The 18,845-nt window shown below is 39.0% G+C and overlaps 1 protein-coding gene across 1 annotated transcript in view; it reads left to right on the top strand.

Moving 5' to 3' along the window:
- Positions 1-18,845, top strand: part of INKA2 (inka box actin regulator 2) — a 39,037-nt gene that overhangs the window by 10,059 nt on the left and 10,133 nt on the right. The gene's annotated exons all lie outside the window — the stretch shown is intronic.

Below are 18,845 nucleotides of genomic sequence, written 5' to 3'. Positions count from 1 at the left end.
TTGCTTTCAGATATGCTGAATATCAATGAAGAAAAAGCATGGCTTGATGCGACTGCTTAGTAGTTTCATAATATAGAAGTCTTCTGTGAAGGGTGACAGAGGTATTAAACATAATTACATGTTATCTCAATAGACCTGTGTTTTCAAATTTGTGTTTTACTACACATATTCTTGAGCTTGGGGGAGAATTGGTAAGAGATTTGGTGGAAACTATAAAGCATTTCCCACACTGGACATTTCACAGATATATAAACATCATTTGCCTAGTTTCCAACAAACGTCAGAACCTAAGAGGATACCTGCCATAGATCTGGACAAAACGTCAGGAGAGAATGCTTCTCAAATGTGGCCATACAGCCCAGAAAACTCACAGCAACCCAGTGATTCCGGCCATGGAAGTCATCGACAACATATATAAAGCATCTGTCCCATGCTTCTGTAACCTTTCCATCCCCCTCAGCCCTTTTCAAAATCACTTTAGCTTGCTTCCAGTTTCAGGGATCAAATGATTATATATTGTATGGAGAAGTTCCTCAATTAACAGACAAGATGAGAGTTTTCATTATAACATACAACTGCTTTCATAAAATCTTGGAATACATTCAGTAATATTAACTGGTTTTGTGCAACGTTACAATTACAATTTATGTGTACATATGTGATTTTTTAAAAAGGGAGACACCTATAAATGTAATTATGGATGAGACATGCTTGTCTGGAAACTCTTCAAAAAGTATGCTTGGCAACTGCTCCCTGTTGAAAACATACCCTGTAGCAAAACCCGGTCTGGTGCCACATCATGCCCTAGTTGTGTATATTATATCTTGCCTTCACTGCCAAGAGGTGACTGTTTAAAATATTTACAATTTTATTTGATATTTAAATATACCATGAGAGAGATTTTGCCAACACATCTCATCTCTGTTATAGCTTAGAGCGGGCCTGCACAACTTCTGAGGAGTAAGGGGCCGGAATTTGATAGGCTAAACCTCTTGGGGCTGCAAATATGTTTGTAGCACTCCACTTTCCAATTAAGGTATAATTGTATTGTCGAAGGCTCTTGCAGTCAGAATCACCGGAGTATTGTGTGGTTTCCAGGCTGCGTGACTGTGTTCTAGCATCATTTCCTCCTGACGTTTCGTCTGCATCTGTGGCTGGCATCTTCAGAGGATCTAAGGTATAATTAATTATATATTACGATTGCTGTTGTTGTGTACTTCCAAGTCCTACCCTTCTACCTACCTTTTCTTCCTTCCTCGTTCCTTATTTCTCTTTTCCCTACTTCTTTCTTTCTTCCTACTTTTGTCTTTTTTCTTTCCTTTCTTCCCTTCCTCCTTCCATCTCCTTTACCTATTTCTCTTTATTTATTTATTCCTCCCTTGACCTCTCCACCTTTTTGCCCTTCCCTCCCTCTCTCTCTCTCTCTCTTTCATTCCTCCATTTCTTCTTTTTCTCCCTTCCAGGGGCAGGAGGAGCTGGGAGCATGGTGCACTTTTTTCTCCCTTTCACCTGAGGTGGGGAGAGGGGGGGGGGGCACTTGGAAACTGTTTTTTGTGCAGGCCTGGCTTAGAGAATTATAACAACTACCTCCTGAACCAGCATTTCTCAACCTGGGGGTTGGGACCCCTGAGGAGGTCGCCAAAAACCATCAGAAAACTCAATATTTTCTATTGGTCATGGGGGTTCTGTTTGAAAAGTTTGGCCCAATTCTATCATTGGTGAGGTTCAAAATGCTCTTTAATTGTAGGTGAACTATACATCCCAGCAACTACAACTCCCAAATGTCAAGGTCTATTTTCCCCAAACTCCCCCAGTGTTCACATTTGGGCATATTGAGTATTCATGCCAAGTTTGGTCCAGATCCATCATTGTTTGAATCCACAGTGCTCTTTAGATGTTGGTGAACTACAACTCCAAAGCTCAAGGTCAATGCCCACCAAACCCTTCCAGTATTTTGTGTTGGTCATGGGAGTTCTGTGCGCCGTGTTTGATTCAATGCCATCATTGGTGGAGTTCAGAATGCTCTTTGATTGTAGGTGAACTATAAATACATCCTGCATATCAGATGTTTACATTATGGTTCATAACAGTAACAAAATTACTTAGTCCCAAATAGAGACAACTCATTAAATGAATAGAAGTTTGGTAAGTCAACACTTACGACTTATTTTTATTTTGTATCAAAAGCATTGCATAATTAGTATGAAACTGATAAAAATAGAAGGTGTGCAGGCGGCTAAATATCTTTTGACCAAAAACGGGCAACAGCATTGTCTGTAGCCTCCAACAATTCTGTACATGAGGCAGGACACAATGAGCAAGCATACAGATGCAGAGTTGTCTGTTCTACTCCACAGTCACACAAGGTATGGGATTCTTTTTGGGAGTGCCATTTTGCCAGGTTGTCTTTTGATCTGCCCACTCCTCTTCTGAGTCTATTCAGAGACTTCCAGGTTGCCCATTCTTGGTTTGCCCCTGGAGGAAGACCCTCGCGGGGGGCCATCCAGTTGGGATTTCCTGATTTAGCTGCCCAGAGGGATATCCTTGCTGTTGCTGGAGGGACGCCAAGAAGAGTGGTAGTTCTCAAAAGCATTGCTTTTTAAATTGTTTTTAAACTAACAGCTAAATTCTTTTGATTCAGTGGCTCTACTCAACTTGAAGCTAACAGATATTAAGGGTGTATTGCCAACTTTCTGTAACAGTTGGAATTGTGCAACCCTCTAGACCTAATGACCGGTAAACTGGCTGGGATTTCTGGAAGTTGTAGGTTAAAACACCTGTGGACCCATAGGTCAGGACCACTGCTCTAGACGTTGTTGGAGTGCAGTGTCTTGCAGCCCTATCTAGCATGAGTAGTGGTGAGGAATGCGGGGAGATGTGGTCTAGTACAGATAGAAAATTGGCTGTAGACTATCTTTGTTCTGCAGACTGCTTTGGTAATATTAGTATCAGCATGCTTTCTAAACTGAGATTTTAAGAACTTGAAAACTCAACAACTAAGTGAAATTTTAAAAAAAAACAAATGTTATGCTGCCATTTTTAATTTATTCTGGAGCCTTTTTTAAAGGTTTCATCAGGATTTAGGTTAAGATTCTAAAGTGGATTGTAAACTGTAGATTAGGTGCTGTCTGTGCTTATCTTAATTGTCTTCTGATTGAAAGGAGAGAAATATGTGCCTGTTTTCAAAGACGAAATATGCTGGCATAAAGCTGTCTGCCAACACCACACCCAAGTCTGTAGCCTTGGCTTCTTAGTATGAGAGCACAGTGGTGAAAGTCAGATTTTGCTCAAAAGGTATAGGTTGGATGCACATGAGTTTGTATGCACTTAGGGAACGATGCGCAGAACTGTTCGAGTGTAGAATTGCCAAATCTCTTTAGACGCTAGACACAGTTATGTAGGCACTACTTGACCAGAAGCAGGTAGACACAATGATAGAAAAAGGTTTTCTCTGACTCACCATTTGCCTGTGATAGAACTGTCATATGACCAGGATTTGTCAAGGAAAACAGCAACAACTTTATACAAGAGTGGAATGCAAAATCACTGTATTCATTTACCTGGATGCAAGTTCATTAGTTTCTCAAGAACTGAATTAATGTTCAAAATGCAGACACAAAATATTTCTCTTTGTGAAAGGGCTTTGGATCCAGGTGCTCTTCTTATCTGTCTCCAAAATCCCTTGTTTGCAAGTTTAGAATTCTGACTTAGGCCACTTGCAGAAATCTGCATGGCAAAGTGGGAGTAACCTTGGCAGTGAAATCTATTAGACCTTGGGAGTTGAAGTTTGTTGAGGCACCAGCATTCTTCGACAGGAAAGGTGAATAATCTTGTAAAACACAACTTCCATGATTCCATTGCATTGATCCATGGCAGTTAAAGTGGTGTCAAACTGCATTAACTCTACAGTTTAAATGCACCCCTAGTTTTGGAACACTGTGAAAACAAATACAGCGAACCAAGTACACAAATACATATGGGAAGTTATTAAAGCACTGCCTGAAGGTATAAAATTCTGTGAAACTGAATGTAAATTACAGAATACAGAGATACCAGCTTCTGTCTCCTCCAGCCTCCTCTTCTATTCATGTCAGTGATTCCCAAGCTTTGGTCCTCCAGGTATTTTGGACTTCATTCTCAGAAATCCCAGCCATCTTACCAGCTCTTAGGAATTGTGGGAGCTGAAGTCCAAAATACCTGGAGAACCAAAGCTTGGGAACCACTAATTCATAGATATCTCCACTTTCACTGAAGGCAGTTTACAATATATTAAAAACAATGCAGTCTGCTGGGTTGTTGTAGATTTTTCGGGCTTTATGGCGATGTTCTAGAAGCATTCTCTCCTGACGTTTTGCCTGAAGAGCACCTGATGAGCCAACCTGGACATAGCAAATTATTTGAGAACACAGAAATGCTGGTCCACTCTAACAACTATCATGTCAGGCTACACAGAGAAGCCAATGAACTCCACAAGCACATGGACAATTTCAGCAAAAAGGAAGAAACCATGAAAATGAACAAAATCTGGCTACCAGTATTAAAAAAAACCTCTAAAATGATAACAGTAAAAGAACAAAACTCAAACACAGGGGAACTCCAGACAAGAAACAATCGGGAACAGCTAATCACCTCTCAACAATGAATTCTCCCAGGGAGTAACAAGCCACACTTAAAAACTGTCAGGCCATCAAATGCTAATTAGGGTGGCCAATTGAAACATTCACACCTAGCTCCAACAGACAAAAGTTCTTTCTCCCACCCTGGACTTTCCACAGATATATAAACCCAATTTTCCTAGTTTCCAACAGACCTCACAACGTCTGAGGATGCCTGCCATAGATGCAGATGAAACATCAGGAGAGAATGCTTCTAGAACATAGTCATACAGCCTGAAAAACCTACAACAAAAACCTGATTCCAGCCATGAAAGCCGACAATACAATGCAATCTGCCTTCGATATGCATGGATTGTGCATACATGGAATCTTATCATCTGCACACCTCCCCACACACAAAAATATCCCAAAACCAAGCCCTGATTTTGTCATTTTTTATAAGGGACACCATTTAACTATGCCATTATATATCATGGAAGCATGCACAGATTTTAGAATCCATGCCACGTCTTACTTGAATGTGAGACTGCCAACAAATAACAGGTACTATAGGGCCAGTGTAGGCTATATTTCAGAGGAAGGAACTGACCAAACCACCTCTGAATATTACTTGCCTAAGAAATCCTCTGATATTTTAGGGTTTGCCATAGGTCAATGGGCTACTTGAAGGCACGTTCACACACGTTTATGTCCATGTTTTTTAAACAAATCACTTTCACCTGAATGAGAATGTCAAGATTGTATGGATTTAAGAGGCCTGTACTTGCTAAACATTTAAATGAGCAAATGGACTCCTAGAAACTATGGTTTGTTTGTGTGTGTGTGTGTGTGTGGTTTTTTTTTTTTTAAAAAAAAAATGCTCTGGAATCTTTCTTTAGATCTGCCCACTAAGTCTGAAATTTCTTAGAAGATCTCAGAAGGGAATGTCTGCACCTTCCTTTGATCAGTTAATATGTCCATGAGATCATAGGATTGCAACATCGGATGTAATTTCAACAAAACATATCTGTAAAAGCCCGTTTTGTTCCAGTCGAGTAGCGAAAGCTTGTGTTAAATTTTTGGTGGGTTTTAAAGGCTGAGTGGGCCATTCTCCAAATTTAGTGCACAGGTAACAGCTTTTGAGAAAGTTATTGTGCAAGAATTTGTCATCCGTCAAAATATCAGAGTTTGATTTAGCTACATCATTGATTTGTGATCATTTTCTTCATAATGTCGTATGCTGCCCAATGAAGCAGCGACGTATATTAGAAGACAAAAGAAATATGTTAGCTGAAACCATTCTATGTCCTATATCCAGTATAAAATATTTCAAGATCAATACTCTATCCAGGTTGCAGGCAATTAAAACAGATGAAGTTTCATTTTTTTAAAAGGCAAGCAATTTAACCGACAGCTGGAGCGGTCTGGATATAATGGGGGGTAGGAACTGAATCTGTTGACCCTGACATTTTCTCCACTTTCTTCATTACCAGCCAGGTCATGACTTAAGCTGTTAATTCGCCCAGACCCAAAAGCAGTCTCTTTGTATCCTTAGATAAGGACAATAAACACACTATGCACAGTTTAAGTGGGCAGTGCGTTTCATACTCCCAGTTGTTATTGAATAAAATGTTTGTTTGCATGCCATATACACAAAAGCTTCGTTTCTGTGCGTCAGCAGGAGTGGAATAAATGTCAGCTTTCAGTAAGGTCTTGTAAGGCTGGTCCACTTAAAGAGATGAACCTTGTTAGTGGTTGGCAATATAAGGAAGCTCACTAGACCAAAGATGAAGTACTTTGGCCACATCATGAGAAGAAAAGAAAGCTTAGAGAAGACAATGATGCTGGGGAAAATGGAAGGAAAAAGGAAGAGGGGCCGACCAAGGGCAAGATGGATGGATGGGATCCTTGAAGTGACTGGATTGACCTTGAAGGAGCTGGGGGTGGTGATGGCCGACAGGGAGCTCTGGCGTGGGCTGGTCCATGAGGTCACAAAGAGTCTGAAACGACTGAATGAATGAACAACAACTAAACCCTGAATGATCAGACATTAGTTTGGGTTTGTGTAAGGGGAAGTTTCAACCTATGCTTGTTTATACAGGGGAGTGATGGTGGAGCTGATCGTAGTATAAATCACTGCGTCTTAAAGTGTGGTTTCCAACCCCAAATGGGGTCCCCTTAGCTCCATGCTGGGGTCACAGAAAATGTAAAAGGTTTCTGAATGCCACTCACATGAATCTGTTAGCAATAACATTCAGTGTGTATAATAGACTCTGAAGAAAATGTTTTAGCTGTACTCCACAAAAAAAGGAAAATCAGCCTGTTTAGCAACCCTTGCAAATACTGTTTTATTATCAGTAAATGTTTGGTTTTTATACCTATTTCACATACCTGTATATCTGGAGTCATGTAAAACTTTCCCAACTGGAAAGGGGTCGTGAGTGGGAAAAAGTTTAAGAAGCCATGGTGTAAATACTCATGACAACTGGATGTAAATGTGGAAGAGGATGCCACTCCCAACAAAGTCTAAGGGACTTAAACAACTTAATTCATTGACGTTTATTATTAATTTGAATATTAATGGGAAAACCCAGTGTGTTGAAAATGAAATATCTCTTTAAAAGCTCTAATGGATTAATAATATAATCAGTCAATTAGTTAGTTGGCTCTGTGGAAGTCTGGGAGACGAATGGGAGACATATATGCCCTCACAATTTTAATCTCTATTATGAAGAAAAGCACCAACACAACAAGTGTAAATCCACTTGTTTATCCCAACTGGAATAAACCCATTTGACAGTGTTCCTACATGAGGATTTAGGAATGGATGTGTAAATCAGCCTGAGCTTAAGTTTACTCTTGACTTTTTACTCAATGCATTTGGGTAGTCCAAAAGCGGTCTCTAGCCATGCAAATGAGTAGATAAGAAGCAGCATCTGTCACTATATAGTTTTACCACCATGTGCTGAAACTATATGTTAAACATTGTTTGCACAAATATACTCTGTACTGAACTTCAAGCTCTCAGACAAGAGTGGTTCAAATGTCTGTGTGATCACACCTACCTAAAATAAATGTGCTCTGAATGAATGGAATACCTTTTTACTTTCTGGCAGGGTGTGTTCCCCCATGGAAGCTGATAACCACTGGTGCACTCACATTTCTTTCCAGATGGCTTTAATTCAGATGATTTGAATTGTCCAAATAGTAGCCCTTGGAAGTTGTGATCTTCTCAGCTGGCACTTTCATTCATTAGAAAGGGCAAAGCTATAGAAAGCAGGACCCAGGGAAAGCAGTGCATATTAGTTGTTGCACTACATTCTTACAAATGACTCTTCCCTGAAAAAAATTCAGTAACCCAACTGAGTGTAATAAATGTAGGGTAAAAGCAGACAGGGAGTAGCATTGCTACACTGATTGCTATTTGCCATATTTGAAAAAAAATCTGGCCATGTGTGCCTCAAGTTAAAGTGGCAAAGTCCTATAAATAAGATTGAATTGCAAAGACTCTGGCACAAGCCAGTAAAGGTGGTCAGCACACTGGGTGCAGTGCCTCAAGACCTTGGCCTGCACTTAAACACAATCAGCGCTGACAAAATTACAATCTGTCAGCTGCAAAAGGCCACCCTACTGGGATCTGCACGCATTATTCACCAATACATCACACAGTCCTAGATGCCTGGAAAATGTCCGACATGTGATCCAATACAACAGCCAGCAGAGTGACCTTATTTGCTGTGTACTAATCTTTTTGTGTTTCAAATACTACTAATAATATACAAATACATTTTTAAAAGCTCGTGGTCATAAGCTTGGGCATAAAGGTGATAGGACTTCTGCATTTCAGTGTTCCAGTTTGCCCTCAATTGTACTTTTCATGGGTTAAGACATTCCAAATAGTGCAGGCACATAGTGAGAGTGATGTGAGTGGTTCAAGCACTGTACTGGGAGATGTAGTTTCAAGGTTCCTTTCAATCATGAGTGCACTTGGGCCTGTCGTACTTTGTCTCTCAACCTGATCTATCTTGCAAGTAAAACTAAAGAGGGATAGGAAGAAAACCATTTCTACCACTTTTAGTTCAATAAAGAAAAAACATATAAATAGAACCAATAATAAGTACACAATTATAAGATAAAGGGCCATAGAGATTTAAAGGCTTGGGGAAAAAATCTGGAAATTTTTAGGGAGAAAAACATGTTTTCTTTCACAGATATGTTGTTTCAGGAAAAAAATAGATTAAGGAATGTTTTCTGATTGAGATAATCTTTAAGACGTGTGTTCACATATTTATGTGAAAATCATTTCCTAAAACTAGGTGAGAAATGTGTTAAGTGACATTGTGTGCAGTGTTAAATTGAGACTTTTGAATAAATTGTTCACAGTCATTAAGTAATCTAGGTTGATGCCAGATTAAGTTAGAGTTCAGCATTAGTGACTTTGACTGCTCAATTCTACATGGAGAGCTGGGAATCCCAGACATGGTAAATGACTTCATCATTCATCATGCTATAGAAAGGAATATGTTGGTGCTTGTAGTGAATTATCCTCCTATCTTGAAATGGTCTTGTTAGAGTGAAACCAGTTCCTGAATATTTTCATGGCTAGACATGTGTGTGTGTGTGTGCGTGTGTGTGTGTGAAAGGCTTTTGCCCCAGAAAAATGAATAAAATTAGATTATGGAATATTTTACATTTACTGCCCTAAAATAATTTCTAAAAGGAATTTAAGAGGAAGACTTTTATTCAAGACTGAATACAGTATCAAATTAACACCATAACTAGTCTTGGTTTCCCTTTCTCAGTTCTTTACATAGGGACGAATACAATCTGTCTGCTTGACAGTATGGAGATATGGGATGCATTTATATTATATAATTAATTCTACAGTAGATGCACCCTTGGACTAGGAGCCCCCGGTGGCTCAATGAATTAAACTCTTATGCCTGTCGGTCAGCAGTCCGAATCTGTGGAGAGCAGGTTGAGCTCCCTCTGTCAGCTCCAGCTCCCCATTCAGAGCCATGAGAGAAGCCTCCCACAAGAATGGTAAAACATCAAAAACATCCGGGCATCTCCTGGGCAATGTTCTTGGAGACAGCCAGTTCTCTTACACCAGAAGCGACTTGCAGATTTTCAAGTTGCTCCTGACACAGTGGGAAAAAAACACATGTACTCCCTCAAGTACTAATCCTACACATTACCCAGTATAGGAACCCAACCTAATCTCTCATATATTTTTTCTGCTGCTGAAAAGATAGGTAATATTGTTTGGTACTATTGGTCAGTCTTGGTATACCAAAGTTTTTTCCATGTTTCCTGGATCTGCAAGTTATAGAATATCTACCCAGTTGGACATGTGGAATTGCCTGATGAACACAAACTCAGATGCTGCTTCTTGTGGGTTGAATATGTGATTACATGATGTGAATTACCTCGATGAAGCAAAAAATGGACTGGTCAATGCATCAGTGTGAGACTGACAGGGAACTCTTGGTTACTCTTCATGCTGCCTTGAGTTCCATGATGGAAAAACAGTGGGCTATTAAAGGCTTGAAATAAATCAAATCTTAGTTTTGCAGTGAAATAAGTGACACAAGAAAGATAATGTCTGTGCCTTGATCTAAAGCAAAAGTGCCAGAATAACATGTTCATGTAAAGATCTCATTTGGCCCTTAGACTGCCATGCCTGAGTAGAATTTTATGACCAGACATTAAAACCCCACTCTGTTAATTTCCAGCTCATATATTTGGCTATTAAATTAAAATCTCTGAGCTGAAGAAATTGATCTTCACTCTTACAGATAAAGAAAGCAAATAATTGAATGAAAGCCAAAGACAGTATCTTTCCAATTTCCTGTCCATAAATTCAACTTCCATAAAGTAACATCAGTATGAGTTCGAGGAAATGTAGGGACCAGAAGTGCCTCTGTTTGTGCTTAGTCAAGAGCAGTTTTGGCAAAGAATCACTGGTGGATTTGATAAGGAATGGGTGCTGTTAGTTGGCAGCCTCAGAGGTATTATCAATCTAGATGCTATCACTTAATCACAAGGAGCCTGGAGAATCATTAATTTTCAGGGACACAGGTTATTCATGCATTAAGTTATTTTTTCTGAAGGCACAGCTTGATTTGATGATAGAGAGGGTAGAAATTCACCAGTTCTCATTCCAAACTACCTAGAACTGTCTCATACTATCTCAACTAGTCAAGAGTTATAGCTCTCCAAAGGAACTTTTCCAAGCTTTGGCCAAGGGTCTAATCATACACAGGTATCTATCAACAAAACAGGAAATCTTTACAGATGTTGTTCTCACACTCCTTTGCTATTTGCTGTGTTGGATGTGGTTGATAGAAGTTACACCAAGACATCTTGATGAGATTGCTAGATTTTTCTAACTCCAACATCGGACAACCTATCTCAGTTGTCCAGTGGATTCCAGGCTAGCCTAAATGGAGTCTACCTCAAACCTTGTGAAATAGACATATAATAAAGTCTACCTAAAATCTTGAGAAGGGAGAACAAGAGATCTCTCAGGAATCTAGAACTTATACGAATGGCCTTTCTCTTCATCATTTGGTTTTTTGGCTGGGATTGATGAAAGTTGCAGTCCAGCAACATATAGACTGCTGTACCTTTCCAACTTTTGTTTAAAGTAGTTTGAAGTTCTGTTTTCAAAACCATTGTTAAAAACAGCAGTGTGAATTGAGACTCCCTCCCATTTTAGAACATGATTAGCATTGGCTTGATGTTTATTCTCCCCACACTTCCAGAGCAAAATATTCCTTGTTATGAGTGCTATTTAATTCTTTGATTTGTATTCTGTCCTCCTTTTGGCTTCTGAAAAAGCAAATGTGCACTGTCGTCAGTCAAGCAAAATGTCTCACATATTGTGTTCCTGAGGAGACGCTGTTTGGGTGATGATTTCAGTCCAATTTAGATGTTAACTCAATTAGCCACTCAAGCAATGCTGTGTAAATTCAGCCATAGGAATGTGCATTATCCTATTGACCTCTTGTTACCATCCTTGCCTCTGTTGGCGGAATCGCAGCTGAGGAGCAATCGTTTTCACAAATTGACAGCCCAAAATAGGAAGGCAGGCAAGAGGGCTGGAGATGACTCAGTGAATGGAGCTTTTGCTTTGTTATGCATTGAATGCCATGAAGACCTAAAAATGAATGGATAAACATGCTGTTTGGGGCAAAATGCTTTCTACCATTGTATATGGTTTATTGATAGAAAGGAACAAGTTTATGTTATTGTTTTATTAGCACCTGAAATGTTTGTGGAATTATCTCTCTAGATCTTTCGAGGTTTGTCTATAAAACAACCATGGGGAACATTTGATGAAATATTCTCGATTAGCAGCTTCTATTATCCCTTACTACTGATTGCTGCCTTAATGGTTGTTTTAGCCTAACAACTTTTGGAAGACCCATATTGTCTACTCCTGATATACATTTCTTTAGCTGTTGAAGCTGAGGGGAAGTTATTCAGAAGTGCACATGGGGGAAAACCCTCAGGGAATAAAGTGTCTCTGCGTTGCCTAACTCACTGCCACAAGTCTTAATTCCCTCAATTTACAGCATTTAAAACTTAGAATATTTCTCCATAATTAAATAAATAAGAGATATATAAACTAGTTGGGAGTTGCTACTAAGTAACATGATTGTAATTGTCACTCAAGTCAGCTTTAATCTATGACAACCTTGTGAATGTGATATCTCTGTATATGTGTGTATGTATATGCCTTCAAGTTGCCTGTCAATTTATGGCAAACTCTTGACTTTCATAGGTTTTCTTTAGCAAGAAATACTTAGAGGTAGAAAGCTCTATTCTTGGGTTAAGGCTATTTGAAGGACCATATCTCTCTTTATAGGCCCATTAGAGCTGTAGGATTTTCTAAAGTAGTGGTTCTCAATCTGTGGGTCCCCAGATGTTTTGTCCTTCAACTCCCAGAAATCCCAACAGCTGGTAAACTGGCTGGGATTTCTGGGAGTTATAGGCCAAAACACCTGGAGACCCACAGGTTGAGTATTACTGTCTAAAAGGACCCGTCTCTGTGTCCCAATAACAGCTCAGGCTTCTTTGGTGGGAACAAGTGAGAAAGTTTTCTCGAGGGCTGCTGTTTAGTTGTGTTTTATTTTTAAATATGTTGTTAACTTCTTTAAATCGCCTTATTGGGAGGACAAATGAAGAAAATGATAAAAACAGGAACAACTTCTAAATACCCTGAAGATACCAGAACTTGTCTGATGCAGGAAGATAAGCAGGGTCAACCATAGTTAGTAATTGAATGGAGGACAGCTGAGATAGATCAGGTGTTCTAGGCTATATTTCAGAGAAAGTAACTGGCAAAATCGCCTCTTAGTATTCCTTACCTAAGAAAACCCACATTTATATATAATTGCACCAGAAATTGTGAAATACTGATAGGAAGTAGCATTGCATCCAAATCTAGTCAGATAAGGGCAGGAGGAAGGCTGAGTCAGCTCCTCTGCCTTTGCTATTCCTCCTTAGGTCATGGAAATGCGGTTTGTAGTTTATCCATGTGGCGCCAACCTTAAAATACCTTTGACTCATAGGACTAAAAGGTAGAAGCTTTGGCGGATTACCGTGTAGGGAAATGAGATTAGCACCCTTTGGATAAATTCCCTTTGGTTGATTGCAAAGCTTGCGAGAATTAGCAAAGGCATACTTTCATCCCAAACAACTTGAAATCAGTTCTCAGGTCTGAATCCCTCTCTATAGCAATACATTAAAGAAATGGATTTCTGGTGCTTTTTTACAGGCTATTCACAAATCATGAAATTTCACAACTAATCCAAGTTAAGAAGACAGTAGAATTGAGTATATTTATGTGCATCAGAAATGTTTTAGCTTAGTTTTAAGAATATTCATCCAAATAAGTTTTCAAAATGTAGGACTACCTTCCAGTAGTATATTAGTGCTACTAGGGCAGGAGCTCTGCTTTGAAAACTGGGAAGGTTTGGCATGTCCAGAAGTGTTATATTTAGCGTATTAGTAATATGAATATTTAATTTTGCCCTGTGCCCTAAGATTTGCCCACTCCTGGAATGTGACCCCCGAAATCCTTTCCAAATGGTGATTTACGAAGATTCTTCACACCGTAGTAGCTGAATCCAGCTGGTTTTCTTGGAGACCAACCACACTGCAGAATTATAGCAGTTCGACACCACTTTAACTGCCATGGTGCCATTCTATGGAATGCTCAGATTTGTAATTTGTTATGGCACCAGCGCTTTTTGACAGAGAAAAGAAACATCTCAGAAAACTACAAATCCCAGAATTCCGTAACATTGAGCCATGGGAGTTAATGAAGTATCAAACTATTACAATTTTTCAGTGTGAACGTAGCCTTGGTAATGCATAACAACTAGGTAGCGTTACTGCAGGAAAAATGGTGTTCCTATAGAATGGGTCACCAAACTAAGCTTTCCAAGGTCATTTATCCAATCCCCGCCCTAAACTTTAGACTTAGGAGCGCCCTAAGTCTGAAACGACTTGAAGGCACACAACAATAATACTAATTACCTTGACCATCTCATCAGCCAAAAGCAGGCCCATACTTCCCATTGAAATATAGGTAAGTTCATGTTGTTTAAAATTGTTCTTCATTCTAAATACAGTTTTGTTCTTTCATGTTTTTTTGCACTGCAAGTAGGATATGTGCAGTGTGCACAGAAATTCCTTTTTTCAAACAATAATTCTGACCCACAACAGTCTGAGGGATCATAAACTGGCCCTCTGCTTAAAAAGTTTAAGGACCCCAGCTATAGAACAATCATGTGAGTGCTTCTTTCTAGACAGAATGAGGGGAATCTCAGGATGCATGATGAAATGGCATGAATGATGTCTTAAGGTAGATCTACACTGTAGCATTAATGCAGTTTGAGAGCACTTGAACTGCCATGATCAAAGCTCTGGGATACTGGGAACTGTAGGTTGGTGAAGCATCAACACTCTTCTTTGGAAGAGAAAGCTAAAGAACTTGCAAAGCAACATTGCCCAGTATTCCATAGCACTGAACAATGAAAGTTAAAGTGGTATCAAAATGCACTATTATTACCGCTTAGAAGCATCCTTACTTGCAGACAGTACCACAAAAGGGAGGGGGGGGCATCATATGGATGCAACGGCTCCAACAATTTAAAACAAGGACAGAAAACCTCTGCCTGCCCCATCCCCAAAAAGCAGCTACTCCCACAATCTCTTGCACCATTACCCAAGATGACTACAATTGGAAGAGGAATTATAGCCTAACAGTATTTTCAAGGCCACAGCCTCCCCTACTCTGATTTAGAAGTAAATACCTCATTTCCTTGCAACAACAGTGAATGAACAATTAATTTGCAGAGAAATACAGTCATGGTGCTTCCTAGTACAAGAGTTGAGTGCGGCGAATGTGCCTTCTTGTTCTTCCCACAGCCTTTAAAGATGTTTGCTTCCTGTTTATACCATCAGAGTGGAAATAACAACACCAGCTGTAGGTCAGATGTCTTTTTTTTTTTTTTTGGCCTTCCTTTTACTTTCTGTCTGTCTGTGTTGAAGGGGGGCACACTGAGTTAGATTCAAAAAGAGCTGAGCTCTCTTCAAGCATGCCCTGGTTTAGTTGGAGTAGAGTTTCCGCTTCAGATCCAGGAGGGTTTGTAGCCAGAGAGGGAAGTTCACAATAATCAGCCCTCTGCCACCAGCCTCCCTCCCCACAAAAAGTAATCCTTGATTTTGCCATTTTATATAGCAGACACAATTTTATTAAACCATTGTATGTATTGCTAATAGTGTAGATAGTACATCATGGGGCTTAAACATTCATGGACTTTGGTATTCACAGGGATTAGCTACAGATAAGAAAGGGTTTTAAAGATAGAAGTTAGCTAAAATGGATCAATGTAACTTTTTAATAGAGAAGTGCTCTTAGGTTTATTTATATACAGTAGAGTCTTGCTTATCCAACATGAACAGGCTGGCGGAACATTGGATAAATGAAAATGTTGGATAATAAGGAGGGATTAAGGAAAAGCCTGTTAAACGTCAAATTACATTATGATTTTACAAATTAAGCACCAAAGCATCATGTTTTACAACAAATCAACACAAACACAAAACAATCTATGTATAATGTCAAAATATAATGTCAAAAGAGCATATAGTATGCTATTTAACAAAATCCCGAGTACATAGCTCAATTCAGTGGCCCAAAACAAAATCAAAAGGAGCAACCGCTCTCAAATGTAACAGTTCCAGGTCTAAACAAGGGTACCACTGTATATAGGCTTCAGGGATACATACAATGAGACAAATCATACACAAAGTAAGCATAGAGTCATGAGGCTATATGTATACTGAAGTCAATAATGAAGATGGAGCACCACTCTCAAAAATCTTCATGGAATAAATCCAAATTAAGTCCAGTGAAAATGGAGCACTGCTTCTCAAAATAAGTCTCTGTAGGAAAAGTCCGAATGGCATTCAACAGGGGTGCCCGGGTATTTTTGTACCCTGTTTCGGGGAAAGCAGTCCCCTTCCTCAGGAGTTGATAAATTCAGCAACTCTAGACTCTTATATCATGCCAGTAGCTTATACAAAAAGTGACTCTGCTTGAAGTAAATTCACACTGCGAGTTTAGACCTGGAACTGTTACATTTGAGAGCGGTTGCTCCTTTTGATTTTGTTTTGGGCCACTGAATTGAGCTATGTACTCGGGATTTTGTTAAATAGCATACTATATGCTCTTTTGACATTATATTTTGACATTATACATAGATTGTTTTGTGTTTGTGCTGATACCCTACAAGTACTCTGGGATATTGTATAGTTACAACAAATCAACACAAAAAGCAGTTCAATATATGGTAACGTTATGTATTTACAAATTTAGCACCAAAACATTGCAATGTATTGAAACAGCTGTGGATCCGGGCAGGAAGCACAGTGTTGGATAACACAGACCGTTGGAGGAGCGATAGTTGGATAAGAGAGACTCTACTGTATGTCATATATAATTGTCCAAGAAGCTCAGAATAATATAAAATAGTATTTTTTATATTTTAGTCTCATAATTATTCATTGCTCTCAACATCTCTTGGACTGTTTTATGGATCGACATGTTGTGATAATCAGTCATTGTGTTGATCAGGATTTTTACCTCAAGTGATCACTCATACATGTTTTTCTGAAGCTCACACAGATGAACATTTCAATGGATTATTCATCTCAGCAGATTAATTTGTTGAGAATTATCCTGTATCAATAATGTTTGTTGTTTTGAAAGAGTCTTGCCTTCAAGGGGCCTTTTATACATTTACTTCTGAAACTTCAGTTTCACATTATAGGGGCTTGAACAGAAGAATATTGCAGTGGACCATTGGTTTTGTTTTGGATTGAGTGTCTCCCCACCAATAAGAATTACAGTATTATTACTCCTTCAGTGAAAGATGTCCCATCACTATGTACATCTGGTTTCATAACCTCAACCTTCTATACTTCCTACCACTGAAAAAGAAATCCTCAATGGTATTGATGTCATTTCATTTTGAAAAAGAAGTGCTGATCGTAGTGTCCTCTTTGGCTAATCTAAATATTGTTCATTGGGGATTCTGTTTCCTTCCCTTCATTTATTAAAAACTGCTGTAGCAATCCCGTCTTTCCTTTTCCCAGGGTTTCACTGAACAATTACTTCCTCTCGCAGCACCTCTTCTCACCCAAGGGCCGGACATCTGTCTTCGTTCCAATTATAAGAAGCTTCTTTTGGCCTCTTACTCAGCTGGACTATGCTATCACTTTCATTCCCCCTGGTCTGGGCCAAAATATTATCACGGTCATAGGCTGTGCAGATGTGATGATCTAGAAAAAAAACAAGTTTGATCCAAGGAGACTAGACGGCTCTACATTCAAGGGAAATACTTTATAGATGCTGAACTTGAGCTCTTCTAAATGGTTCAAGAGATAAGATAACAGAGTTTTCGAGGCATGGTGATTAATTTAATGGATTTCAAAAACCTGACATATTTGGGGGAAAATAGGAAAAGACAAATAACTACACAATTTATGGTGTCCTCCCCTTCTACAAATAATTGTATTATTAAAAAGCATGCATATAGGTTGTGACAGAGGTCCCTTTTGCACTGCCCTTATATCCCAGGATATGATCCCAGATTATTTGCTTTGAACTGGGTTTATATGAGTCTCCACTGCTAGAGCATCTGGGATAAACAGGTAATCTGGGATCACATCCTGGAATATAGAGCAGTGTAGAAGGGGCTAGAGAAACCAGTGCCATATTTTAAGAAATATCTAACCAAAATGTGTTTGTCTTGAACTGTTTTGCATACAATATACCCATGTTACAGATAAATAAATATACAATAACAATTTTCATCCAGGTCATTAGCTTTTCTTGAGGTTATATCACCAAAGTGGGCGTGCATTTTTAAAAGTAAAATATTACATTTAAATATGTTTTCTTCTCTGAAGACTTGGGATAGTTTCAGCATATTTAAACATGTTCTCTAACAGGGTGGTTCTATGACATATTACTCAGTAGATTGAGGTGAAGGGGAAATGGTGGCTTCTTTCCAGTCCATGAATGGAAACGGATTCGACTTGGATTTAAAAGATTCATAGTGGTCACCTTGTGCACCTGTAATAGCAGACTAGTTTGGATTTCCCATGGAGTTTATGGGGCATTTCCAATCTCTGTGTTCACTAACTACAGAGGGGAACAGCTGGGCCTGAGCTTGTGTGTGTAAGGAACAAGCAGCCTACCCCAACTGTTGTCTTCCATCTGTCACTTGAGGCAGTTGCTTCAATATGTGCATTAGTAGAGTTGCCCCTCTTTTCTATCATGGGCATCTTGCAGAAAACCTCCTTGAGTTCTCCCTTTTCTCATCTTTTGTTATCAGCTGGAATTGCATCTTGTTACATTGCACAAAAACACGATTAATAGCTAAAATCAGAAAAATACACTCTACACAATACACTTTTTATTTTTCATGAATATAAAAGCAAGTGAACCATGTCTATGCATGCTCCATTTGATTTTAAGTGGCTACAGCTTAAAATGCATGCAGATGGTTCACTCTGCATTTGTGAACAGCCATGTAGCTTCAGATTCTCAAAACCACTTTGAACTAAATTCAACCTAAAACTTGTATCTATACTCAGAATTTGAACCAAATTCAAATGTTTGTTTATTATAATGTTTATTGTTTTGTTATATTTTTTAAAAGAAAG

Source organism: Anolis sagrei, chromosome 4 (genome assembly GCF_037176765.1).
Source record: "Anolis sagrei isolate rAnoSag1 chromosome 4, rAnoSag1.mat, whole genome shotgun sequence".
NCBI classification, from domain to species: domain Eukaryota; kingdom Metazoa; phylum Chordata; class Lepidosauria; order Squamata; family Dactyloidae; genus Anolis; species Anolis sagrei.
This window is presented reverse-complemented; position numbering and strand designations above follow the sequence as displayed.